Below are 10776 nucleotides of genomic sequence, written 5' to 3'. Positions count from 1 at the left end.
TCCTCCTCATTTCTATCCTAAATGGCTTACCCCTTATCTTTAGACTGTGACCCCTGGTTCTGGACTCCCCGACCATCGGGAACATCCTTCCTGCATCTGGTCTGTCCAGTCCTGTCAGAATTTTATAAGTTTCAATGAGATCCCCTCTCATTCTTCTAAACTCCAGCGAGTACAAGCCCAATCGACCCAATCTCTCCTCATAAGTCATTCCTGCCATTCCAGGTATCAGCCTGGTGAATCTTCGCTGAACTCCTTCCATGGCAAGAACAGCCTTCCTCAGATAAGGCGACCAAAACTGCACACAATACTCAAGGTGTGGTCTCACCAAGGCCCTGTACAACTGCAGCAAGACATCCTTGTTCCTGTACTCAAACCCTCTCGCTACGAAGGCCAACATACCATTTGCCTTCTTAACCGCCTGCTGCACCTGCATGCTTACCTTCAGCGGCTGGTGGACAAGGACGCCCAGGTCTCGTTGCACTTCCCCTTCTCCCAATCTATTGCCATTCAGATAATAATCTGCCTTCCTGTTTTTGCCACCAAAGTGGATAACCTCACATTTATCCACGTTATATTGCATCTGCCATGCTTCTGCCCAATCACCCAACCTGTCCAAATCATCCTGGAGTTTCTCGGCATCCTCCTCACCGCACACACGCCCACCCAGCTTTGTGTCGTCTGCAAATTTGGAGATATTACATCTAGTTCCCTTGTCGAGATCACCGATATATATTGTGAATAGCTGGGGTCCAAGGACCGATCCCTGCATTACCCCACTAGTCACTGCCTGCCACTCGGAAAAAGACCTGTTTATTCCAACTCTTTGCTTTCTGTCTGCCAACCAGTTCTCTATCCAAGTCAATACCTTTCCCCCAATCTCATGTGCCTTAACTTTACACGCTAATCTCTTATGCGGGACCTTATCGAAAGCCTTCTGAAAGTCCAAATACACCACATCCACTGGTTCTCCCTTATCTATTTCACCAGTTACATCCTCAAAAAAAATTGTACCATGTCTCCTTAGAGTGCTTCTCAGTCTGCTTTCTGTAAAACCAGGAGAGTGCACATGGCGAGATTACAGTAATTGGTTTAAACAGCAAGGGTTTATTTACAATCCTTGAGTCACACAATCATTTAACTAGACATTGGTCAATAAACAATGTACTCTGGATCATGGGGGACACTAGGACTGCTTACAGGAGTGACTGGCAAAGCTGAACCAGAGAGACTATCTAGTGCAAAAACTAGAAAATTGTGATGCCTGGTTAACAGAATTTATTGAAGCAGACTAAATTTTCATCTCTTAGCCAGGTTTGTCAGAATTTTCCACTTCAGGACAATGAGCAGTGTGGAGATCCATTCCCAGAAGAGATAAAATAAAGACTTGCATTTATATAGCACCTTTCACAACCACCAGACGTCCCAAAGCGCTTTACAGCCAATTAAGTACTTTTTGATGTGTAGTCACTGTTGTAATGTAGGAAACGCGGCAGCCAATTTGCGCACAGCAAGCTCCCACAAACAGCAATGTGATAATGACCAGATAATCTGTTTTAGTGATGTTGATTGAGGGATAAATATTGGCCAGGACACCAGTGATAATGTTCTTCTTTGAAATAGTGCCATCGGATCTTTTACATTCACCCGAGAGAGCAGACGAGGGCCTCGGTTTAACACCTCATCCGAAAGACGGCACCTCCAACAGTGTAGCACTGGAGTGTCAGCCTAGATTTTTGTTTTCCATAACCTTCTGACTCAGAGGCGAGGGTGCTACCAACTGAGCCACAGCTGACGATGATAAAATAACAGTGCTAGGTTTAGTTGTCATAGTACTCTAATACCTCTGCTAACTTACTCATCCTCTCTAGACGTCTGATTCTTTTCTCCAATTAAATATTGGGAAGACCGAAGTCATTCTTTTCAGTCCCCGCCACAAACTCTATTCCCTAGCTACTGACTCCATCCCTCTCCCTAACATCTGTTAGGAGGCTGAATCACACTGTTCTGAACCTTGGTGGCCACATATCCACAGCATAACTAAGACTGCCTATTTTCACCATTTCCACCCGTCTCCGCCCTTGCCTCAGCTCATCCGCTGCCGAAACCCTCATCCATGCCTTTGTTACCTCTAGACTTGACTATTCCAATGCACTCCTGACTGGCCTCCCACATTCCACCCTATGTAAACTTGAGGTCATCCAAAACTCGGCTGCCCGTGTCCTAACTCGCACCAAGTCCCTTTCACCCATCACCCCTGTGCTTGCTGACCTACATTGGCTCCCAGTTAAGCAACGCCTCGATTTCAAAATTCTCATCCTTGTTTTCAAATCCCTCCATGGCCTCGCCCCTCCCTATCTCTGCAATCTCCTTGAGCCCCACAACCCTCCCTCCCCCAACCCCCGAGATATCTGTGTTCCTCTAATTCTGCCCTCGAGCATCCCCGATTATAATCGCTCCACCATTGGTAGCCGTGCCTCCTGTTGCCTAGGGCCTAAGCTCTGGAATTCCCTGCCTAAACCTCTCCGCCTCTCTTTCCTCCTTTAAGACACCCCTTAAAACCTACCTCTTTGACCAAGCTTTTGGTCACCTGTCCTAATTTCTCATTATGTGGCTCGGTGTCAATCTTTTTGTCTTTTAATGCTCCTGTGAAGCGCCTTAGGATGTTTTACTACGTTAAAGGTGCTATATAAGATGTTGTTGTTGATTCCCATGGTCCGTTGACGTAAATCATTACCTTTATGCCCAATTTAAGAAAAAATTAAGGGAAATGCAAAATGAAGAAGCCTCATGATGAGAATAATGAACTGAGCAATTCATACACCAGGATTGTTCCCCAAGCAGCAATCAATATCTATATATATAAAGCGGCTCTTCTGTCTGTCCCGATGTCTGTCCGTTCTCTATACGTTTGAAAGTTACAGAGCGTACCGACGCGCGCGTCGCCTCAAAAGAAAGCTTGCGATTCCGGACCGGTCATAGGCGTATTTACGTTTCGGCCGGACAAAAACCGCGCCCGCGGTATCCGAAAAACGTTCAGCCTTCCGCTCATTAGCATCTCATTAGCGACCGTGTGACATCGAGGTCGACCAATCGGACGGCGGGTTCCTTCCTACAGTTGAGTGTCGAGTGACTCGACGATTGACCAATCTTACGCTTCGGTGACCTGAGCGGTCGACCAATCGGTGCGCGTGTGGGCGGGCCTTATCCTTCTGAACCGAGGTGAGTGGCCGCCATCTTGATTTTTCACAATTTTTTCCCCACACTTTCAGTGTGTTAGGGAAGTAAGGTAAATATTTTAATGATGTGTTAGGGAATTAAATAACAATTTAATAGGGGGGGGGGGGGGAAGAGCCTCGGGAAATCGCGGGGGGAGGGAGAGCCTCGGGAAATCGCGGGGGGGGGGGGGGGGGGAGCCTCGGGAAATCGCAGGGGGGGGGGTGGGGGGAGAGCTGATGAGTTTAAAAAAAACAAGAGGACGCCAGTTGCGCGGCCGCCTTGACGACGGCACGCATTCCCACGGCCCCCGTTACCCCGGCAACGGGGCACGCCGGCTGTCTTGCCTGCTCCCCGCGGGCCGCCTCGCGCCGCCCACACTGAGCGCGCATGCGCCGCCCGCCCGCAGCGGCCGTCCATCAGCCGCGCGATACGCGGGAGACCTCAGCTCCGGACCTCAGGCGCTAGGCAAGGGGAGGGGCCGGAGAGAGGGACAGAGGGGAGCGGGGGAGGGAGGGACAGGGGAGGGGAGGGGAGGGATAGGACAGGGAGAGGACATGACAGGGAGAGGGGGGGACACACAGGGGCAGGGAGACCAAGCGCCCCAAAATTGCCCTCGGGAAATCGCGGGGGCGGGGGGGGGAGCTTCTCTGTTCCCCCCCCCATCTCTCTCTGTTCCCCCCCTCCCCCCAGTCTCTCTCTGTTCCCCCCTCAGTCTCTCTTCCCCCCCCCAGTCTCTCTCTGTTCCCCCCCGTCTCTCTCTGTTCCCCCCTCCCCCCAGTCTCTCTCTGTTCCCCCCCCCCAGTCTCTCTGATCCCCCCCCAGTCTCTCTCTGTTCCCCCCCGTCTCTCTCTGTTCCCCCCTCCCCCCAGTCTCTCTCTGTTCCCCCCCCCAGTCTCTCTCTGTTCCCCCCCCAGTCTCTCTCTGTTCCCCCCTCCCCCCAGTCTCTCTCTGTTCCCCCCCCAGTGTCTCTCTGTTCCCCCCCAGTCTCTCTCTGTTCCCCCCCAGTCTCTCTCTGTTCCCCCCCCAGTCTCTCTCTGTTCCCCCCCCCCAGTCTCTCTCTGTTCCCCCCTCCCAGTCTCTCTCTGTTCCCCCCTCCCCCCAGTCTCTCTCTTCCCCCCCCCAGTCTCTCTCTGTTCCCCCCCCAGTCTCTCTCTGTTTCCCCCCCCCAGTCTCTCTCTGTTTCCCCCCCCCCCCAGTCTCTCTCTGTTCCCCCCCCCAGTCTCTCTCTGCCGCCCTGCTGCCCCCCCACCCGCTCTCTCTCTCTCTCTTCCAACAACAACATGCCCTCGAAAAAGCCTCGGCCCCAAAATTGCCCTCGCAACGCGGGGCTCCCCAGCTAGTTTTATATAAAAGGAATGTACAGGATCTGAAAAGACCATGGAAGGCCAGAAAGGACCAGTGTCCAGGAAATATCATGAGGCCAATTTTAGACTTCCACCCGAAGTGGGGCTAAAGCCGGCGTCAGGAGGCCTAAACCATTTTCGGGTTCGGACATCATTTGACTGCTGCCGGCAAACTGCGGGGGACCCCACTGCCGCTCGCAAACTGTGAGCAGGCGGGAAATCGGCCGGCTCCCACGCAGAGCCCCATCTCCAATCGTTCTTTCCTCTCAAGTCCTTGAACATGTTGCCTCCCAAATCTGTGCCCATCAGTTGGGCCGGTGGGGGGGGGGGGGGGCGCAGTAAACCCAGAGTGGGTTGAGTACGAGAGGACAGCAGCCCGCAGTATTTTAGTGGAGCACTCCTGCTCCTACAAAAATGAAAGAAAGAAATGTTGGGAGCCTTTTCTCGAACTGCTCAAGGCCTCGTACAAATAGGCAGAGTGAGGGTGGCACACGCACCGCTCATTTGTATCTGAAAATTGCAGACCGGGTTGTACAACTGGCGTAGGACACTGATTTGCATAGTTAAGCATCCTACTGCCTAATACAGGCTAGCGTGCTGCTTGAAAATTGCATCAGGCAAGCTTTGGGCGTCAATGGGGCAGCCAAGGTCCCTCAGCCCAATTTTCAACAGCCGGCTGCCCCGCCCGAGAAATGGGCGGCCAGAAGTTGAAAATCACCTCCATATCAAACTTTTCACTTATCCAACTCTCTTGAATGTTGATGCAATCAGCCCCATTGTCTCACACCATCCATTCATTACCCCACTTAAATCTAAGCTGCCTTTCCCTCCCCTCTTCCAAGTTTGTAGAATGCGTGACTACGTTGAACATTTATCTTGGCGATACCTTTTACGATCTTGAATACTACAATTAGATCACCCGAGGCTGCTCTTCTCCAGCATAAACATTCCCAACTTCTGCAGCCTCGCCTCATAATTCAGGTCCCTCTCCCAACTGGCAATGTAGTGCCCTTGACTGCACCCTGTTCAATTTGGGATATGATGTAGCATGGTGATAAAATGATGGCTGCTGAGGCAGCGCCCCTGACGTACTTATGTAATTGCTGTTAAATACTGTGACAAATAGACTCAAGTATGATTTAATTCATTGGCATTCTTTATACCTGTGTACTTCTGAGTAAATATTGCCAAGAGATTCTTCTCTACGACACTAACTCTTCAACTTGAATGAGTCAGAGACTGCAAAAGTGATGCGCTATTAATTACTCATAAAAGATGGAGAGTTAGGAGAGTAACTAAAAGGCTTTTATTAACAAACAGAGCATGCCTCTCGTGGTTGACTGGTTTCCAAGAAGGCAGGGGGCTGCAGAGCAGTCACCTTTATACCTGGGCGTGTGGGTGGAGCCAGGGGCGGAGCCAGCTGAGGCATGCATAGATACAACAGTGTGCAACAACAACGGTGAGCAACAATAACAGTGGTTTACCACAAAAAGGTATGATTAAAGTGAATAAAAACTCAAGAATACGAGCATACGGAAATGACGGGCAGGAAAAGACTAGCTGGTCCATCATGACTAGACGCTTCTTTCTCCCTCCCCACCCCCCCCTCGCAGCTATGTAATTATCTGGGAGGGGCAAAATAAAAATGACTGGAGGACTGATAATCCTCTGAGCCATCAGGAGGAATGGATAATCGACCCTCTAATTGTCCTGTAATCTAGCCACACCACGGATCCTCCCAACTGGTCTTCCCACACAACTAGTGTTCAATGCCACAACAATGTAACCAACACAAGCATGTAACCAACACAAGCAAAATGTTGATGAGATTGATCATAACGTGCGCAGTGACAACCTAGTGAGCTGTCAAACATTCTGCGATGGAGTGTGTGCACGTGCGTTTGCGCACATATGCATGTGTATACACACACACACATTCTATTCACACATTTATTACTATGCTGCAAGACGATAAAGCTGATCATTTGTGATTGCTAACCTACAAGGGGATGAGAGTTTGTTGTATCAGGCATTTCAATTAAGGGGTCTGATGCTGGTGTTAACTGACTCTTCCATGTTCAGAGCATGCGTGATAGACAATAAATATTAGAAGCCCTTTGCCAGGTTGGCAGTTCTCCTCTTCTTGGATCACTGTGCAGTGAAGGAAAATGTAAGAGTCCATGGAACTTTGAGCTCATGTAAAGCTGTTCTTCACAGATGTGTATTCCAAGTTACGAGAATGATTAACGATTCAGGACGATTGTTATTTTGAAATAGGGGCTGTGAAAGCTGCCATGTATCATCTTGCTTCTGTTTAAATTTTACTTCTAAATTAATCTGATTTGAAGCATAGTCAGAATGTTATTTGTTTGTTTGTCAGAGAGATCAGGAGTTCACGGTGGTGCATTATTTTTATTGTTCAACTCTGCGATACCAGATTTTTTATTTATTCATTCACGGGATGTGGGTGTCGCCAACAAGGCCAGGCAGTTATTGCCCATCCCCATTGCCCACTCGAGAAGCTGATGGCGAGTTGTCTTGTTGAACCGCTGCAGTCCGTGTGGTGAAGGTACTCCCACAGTGCTGTTAGGGAGGGAGTGCCAGGATTTTGACCCAGCGACGATGAAGGATCGGCGATATACTTCTAAGTCAGGATGGTGTGTGACTTGGAGGTAGCGGTGTTCCTATACGCCCTTGTCTTTCTAGGTGGCAGAGGTCGTGGGTTTGGGAGGTGCTGTCGAAGAAGCCTTGGTGAGTTGCTGCAGTGCATCTTGTAGATGGTGCACACTACAGACACAAGTGCACCAGTGGTGGTGGGAGTGAATGTTTAAGTTGGTCAATGGGGTGCCAATCAAGCGGGTTGCTTTGTCTTGGAGAGTGTTGAATCTCTCAGGTGTTGCTGGAGCTGCACTTATCCAGCCAAGGGGAGAGTATTCCATCACACTTCTGACTTGTGCCTTGTAGATGGTAGAAAGGCTTTGGGGAGTTAGGTGGTGAGTCACTCGCCGCAGAATACCCAACTTCTGACCTGCTCTTGTAGCCACAGTAATTTGTGTGGCTGGTCCAGTTAAGTTTCTGGTCAATGGTGACCGCCACCCCCACCCCTAGGATGTTGATGGGGGGTTTTGGCGATGGCAATGGCATTGAATGTCATGGGGAGGTGGTTAGACTCTTGCTTGTTGGAGATAGTCATTGCCTGGCATTTGTGTGGCGCGAATGTTACCTGCCACTTATCAGCCCAAGCCTGAATGTCATCCAGGTCTTAATGAAGCAGTCTATGCCCGCATGCAACATCTGAGGAGTTGCAAATGGCACTGAACACTGCAGTCATCAGCGAACATCCCCATTTCTGACCTTCTGTTGGAGGGAAGGTCATTGATGAAGCAGCTGAAGATGGTTGGGCCTGGGACACTGCCCTGAGGAGAGATTCCCCCCCCACCCCCGATCCCCATTGACTTCAATTTTACTCGGCTCCATGGTACCACAATCGGTCAAATGCTGCCTTGATGTTAAGGGCAGTCACTCTCATCTCAGCTCTTTTCTCCATGTTTGGACAAAGGCTGTAATGAGGTCTGGAGCCGAGTAGTCCTGCTGGAACCCAAACTGTGCATTGGTGAGCAAGTTATTAGTGAGTGAGTGTTGCATGACAGCACTGTCGACAACACCTTCCATCACTTTGCTGATGATCGAGAGTACGCTGATGGGGCAGTAATTAGCCGGATTGGATTTGTCCTGCTTTGTGGACAGCACATACCTGGGCAATTTTCCACTTTGTTGGGTGGATGCCAGTGTTGTAGCTGTACTGGAACCGCTTGTCTAGAGGCACGGCTAGTTCTGGAGCACAAGTCTTCAGCACTATAGCCGGGGTGTTGGCGGGGCCCACAGCCTTTACTGTATCTAGTGCACCTAGTTCTTTCTTGATATCATGTGGAGTGAATCAAATTGGTTGAAGACTGGCATCTGTGATGGTGGGGACCTCATGAGGAGGCAGAGATGGAACATCCACTCGGCACTTCTGGCTGAAGATGGTTGTAAACGCTTCATTGAAGATGGTGACGTTTATGGAGCCGTCTTCTCCAGTCAGTTGTTTAATTGTCCACCACCATTCACGACGGAATGTGACAGGACTGCAGAGCTTTGATCTGATCTGTTGGTTGTGGGATCACTTGGCTCTGTCTATAGCACACTGCTTCTGCTATTTAACATGCATGTAGTCCTGTGTTGCAGCTTCGCCAGGTTGGCACCTCATTTTTAGGTATGCCTGGTGCTACTCCTGGCATGTTCTTCTACACTCTTCATTGAACCAGGATTGGCCACCTGGCTTAATGGTAATGGTAGAGTGCGGGATTTGCCAGGCCATGAGGTTACAGATTGTATTGGAATACAGTTCTGCTGCTGCTGCTGCTGATGGCCCACAGTGCCTAATGGGTGCCCAGTTATGAGCTGCTAGATCTGTTCTCAATCTATTTCATTTGGCATGGTGGTAGTGCCACTCAACACGGTGGAGGGAAGACGGGACTTCGTCTCCACAAAGTCACTCCTACCAATACCATCATGGACAGATGCATCTGCAGCAGGTCGATTAGTGAGGACGAGGTCGAGTAGGTTTTTCCCTCTTGTTGGTTCTCTCGCAGCTATGTCCTTCAGGACTCAGCCAGCTCGGTCTGTAGTGGTGCTACTGAGCCACTCTTGGTGATGGGCGTTGAAGCCCCCCACCCAGGGTACATCCTGTACCCTTGCTACCCTCAGTACTTCTTCCAAGTGGTGTTCAACATGGAAGAGTATTGATTCACCAGCTAAGGGTGGGATCTGAACACACGTCCCGAGATTATTAGTCCGATAACATAACCACTATGCTACTGTACCCGGAGGAACTGATCTTTGGTAGTAGGCAGAACAACAACAACTTGTATTTATATAGCACCTTTAACATAGTAAAACGTCCCAAGGCGCTTCGCAGGAATGTTACAAGATAAAAATTTGACATCGAGCCACATAAGGAGAAATTAGGGCAGGTGACCAAAAGCTTGGTCAAAGAGGTAGGTCTTACAGAGTCTCTTAAATGAGGAGAGGAGGTAGAAAGGTGGAGGGGATAAGGGAGGGAATTCCAGAGCTTAGGGCGCCAGCAGCTGAAGACACGGCCACCAATGGTTGAGCGATTATCAGGGATGCTCAAGAGGGCATCATTCAAAGAGGAAGAAAAAGTATTCAGAGAATCCCTGAATTGTAACATATATAAAGCTCGAAGCTTAATGGATAAAAATAACCTAACATTCATCTGATTAATAACCTACTCAAATAAAATTCCCTGTTGATTAGCAAAGAAAAAATGCTCTAGATTTTAAAACTGAATCAGTGTAAATTCAGTGTTATTTACAACAGTGAACCAGATACAGGAAACTCTTTATTATCTGGCACCGACGGGACCGGCGTGGTGCCGGTTTATCAAAAAGTCCGGATTACAGAGAGTTATAGTTAAAAGGTACGAGAGCTTCGTACACAGCAACAAATCCAGGCTTCCCTGTTGCTTAGCAACAGGTGCAAGAAGCCCGGCCACAGACCAAGCGTCCCTGTTGCTTAGCAACAACTGCAGGAACCCCTGATTACACAGCCAAGAATCAAGAAACGGCCACTAATATGAAGAAAAACTTAACTGTGTAACGAGACAGGATTAATTAAAAATGTCCTAGTAAAGGATCCCCTTGGAATGAGTGACCATAACATGGTTGAATTCCATATTCAATTAGAGGGTGAGAAGGTTGGATCTCAAACAAGCGTGCTAAGCTTGAATAAAGGAGACTATGAAGGTATGAGAGCGGAATTGAGTAGAGTGGATTGGGAAAATAGATTAAAGGGTAAGACGATACATGATCAGTGGTGTACATTTAAGGAGTTATTTTACAACTTCCAAAAAATATATATTCCACTGAGAAGAAAAGGGTGTAAAAGAAAAGACAGCCATCCGTGGCTAAGTAAAGAAATTAAGGATAGCATTCGACTAAAAACAAGGGCATACAAGGTAGCCAAATCTAGTGGGAGGATAGAGGATTGGGAAAACTTTAAAAGACAGCAAAAAATAACAAAAAGATTGATTAAGAAAGGGAAGATAGATTATGAAAGTAAATTAGCAAAAAATATAAAAACAGATAGTAAGAGTTTTTATAGTTATATAAAAAGAAAAAGGGTGGCTAAAGTAAATGTTGGTCCCTTAGAGGAT

General features: G+C 48.6%; 1 protein-coding gene across 1 annotated transcript in view; it reads right to left on the bottom strand.

Moving 5' to 3' along the window:
- Window positions 1–10776, bottom strand: part of tbl3 (transducin beta like 3) — a 61469-nt gene that overhangs the window by 1565 nt on the left and 49128 nt on the right.

Source organism: Somniosus microcephalus, chromosome 11 (genome assembly GCF_052327205.1).
Source record: "Somniosus microcephalus isolate GS21.2 chromosome 11, FLI_Smic_1.0, whole genome shotgun sequence".
Taxonomy (NCBI): Eukaryota; Metazoa; Chordata; class Chondrichthyes; order Squaliformes; family Somniosidae; genus Somniosus; species Somniosus microcephalus.
This window is presented reverse-complemented; position numbering and strand designations above follow the sequence as displayed.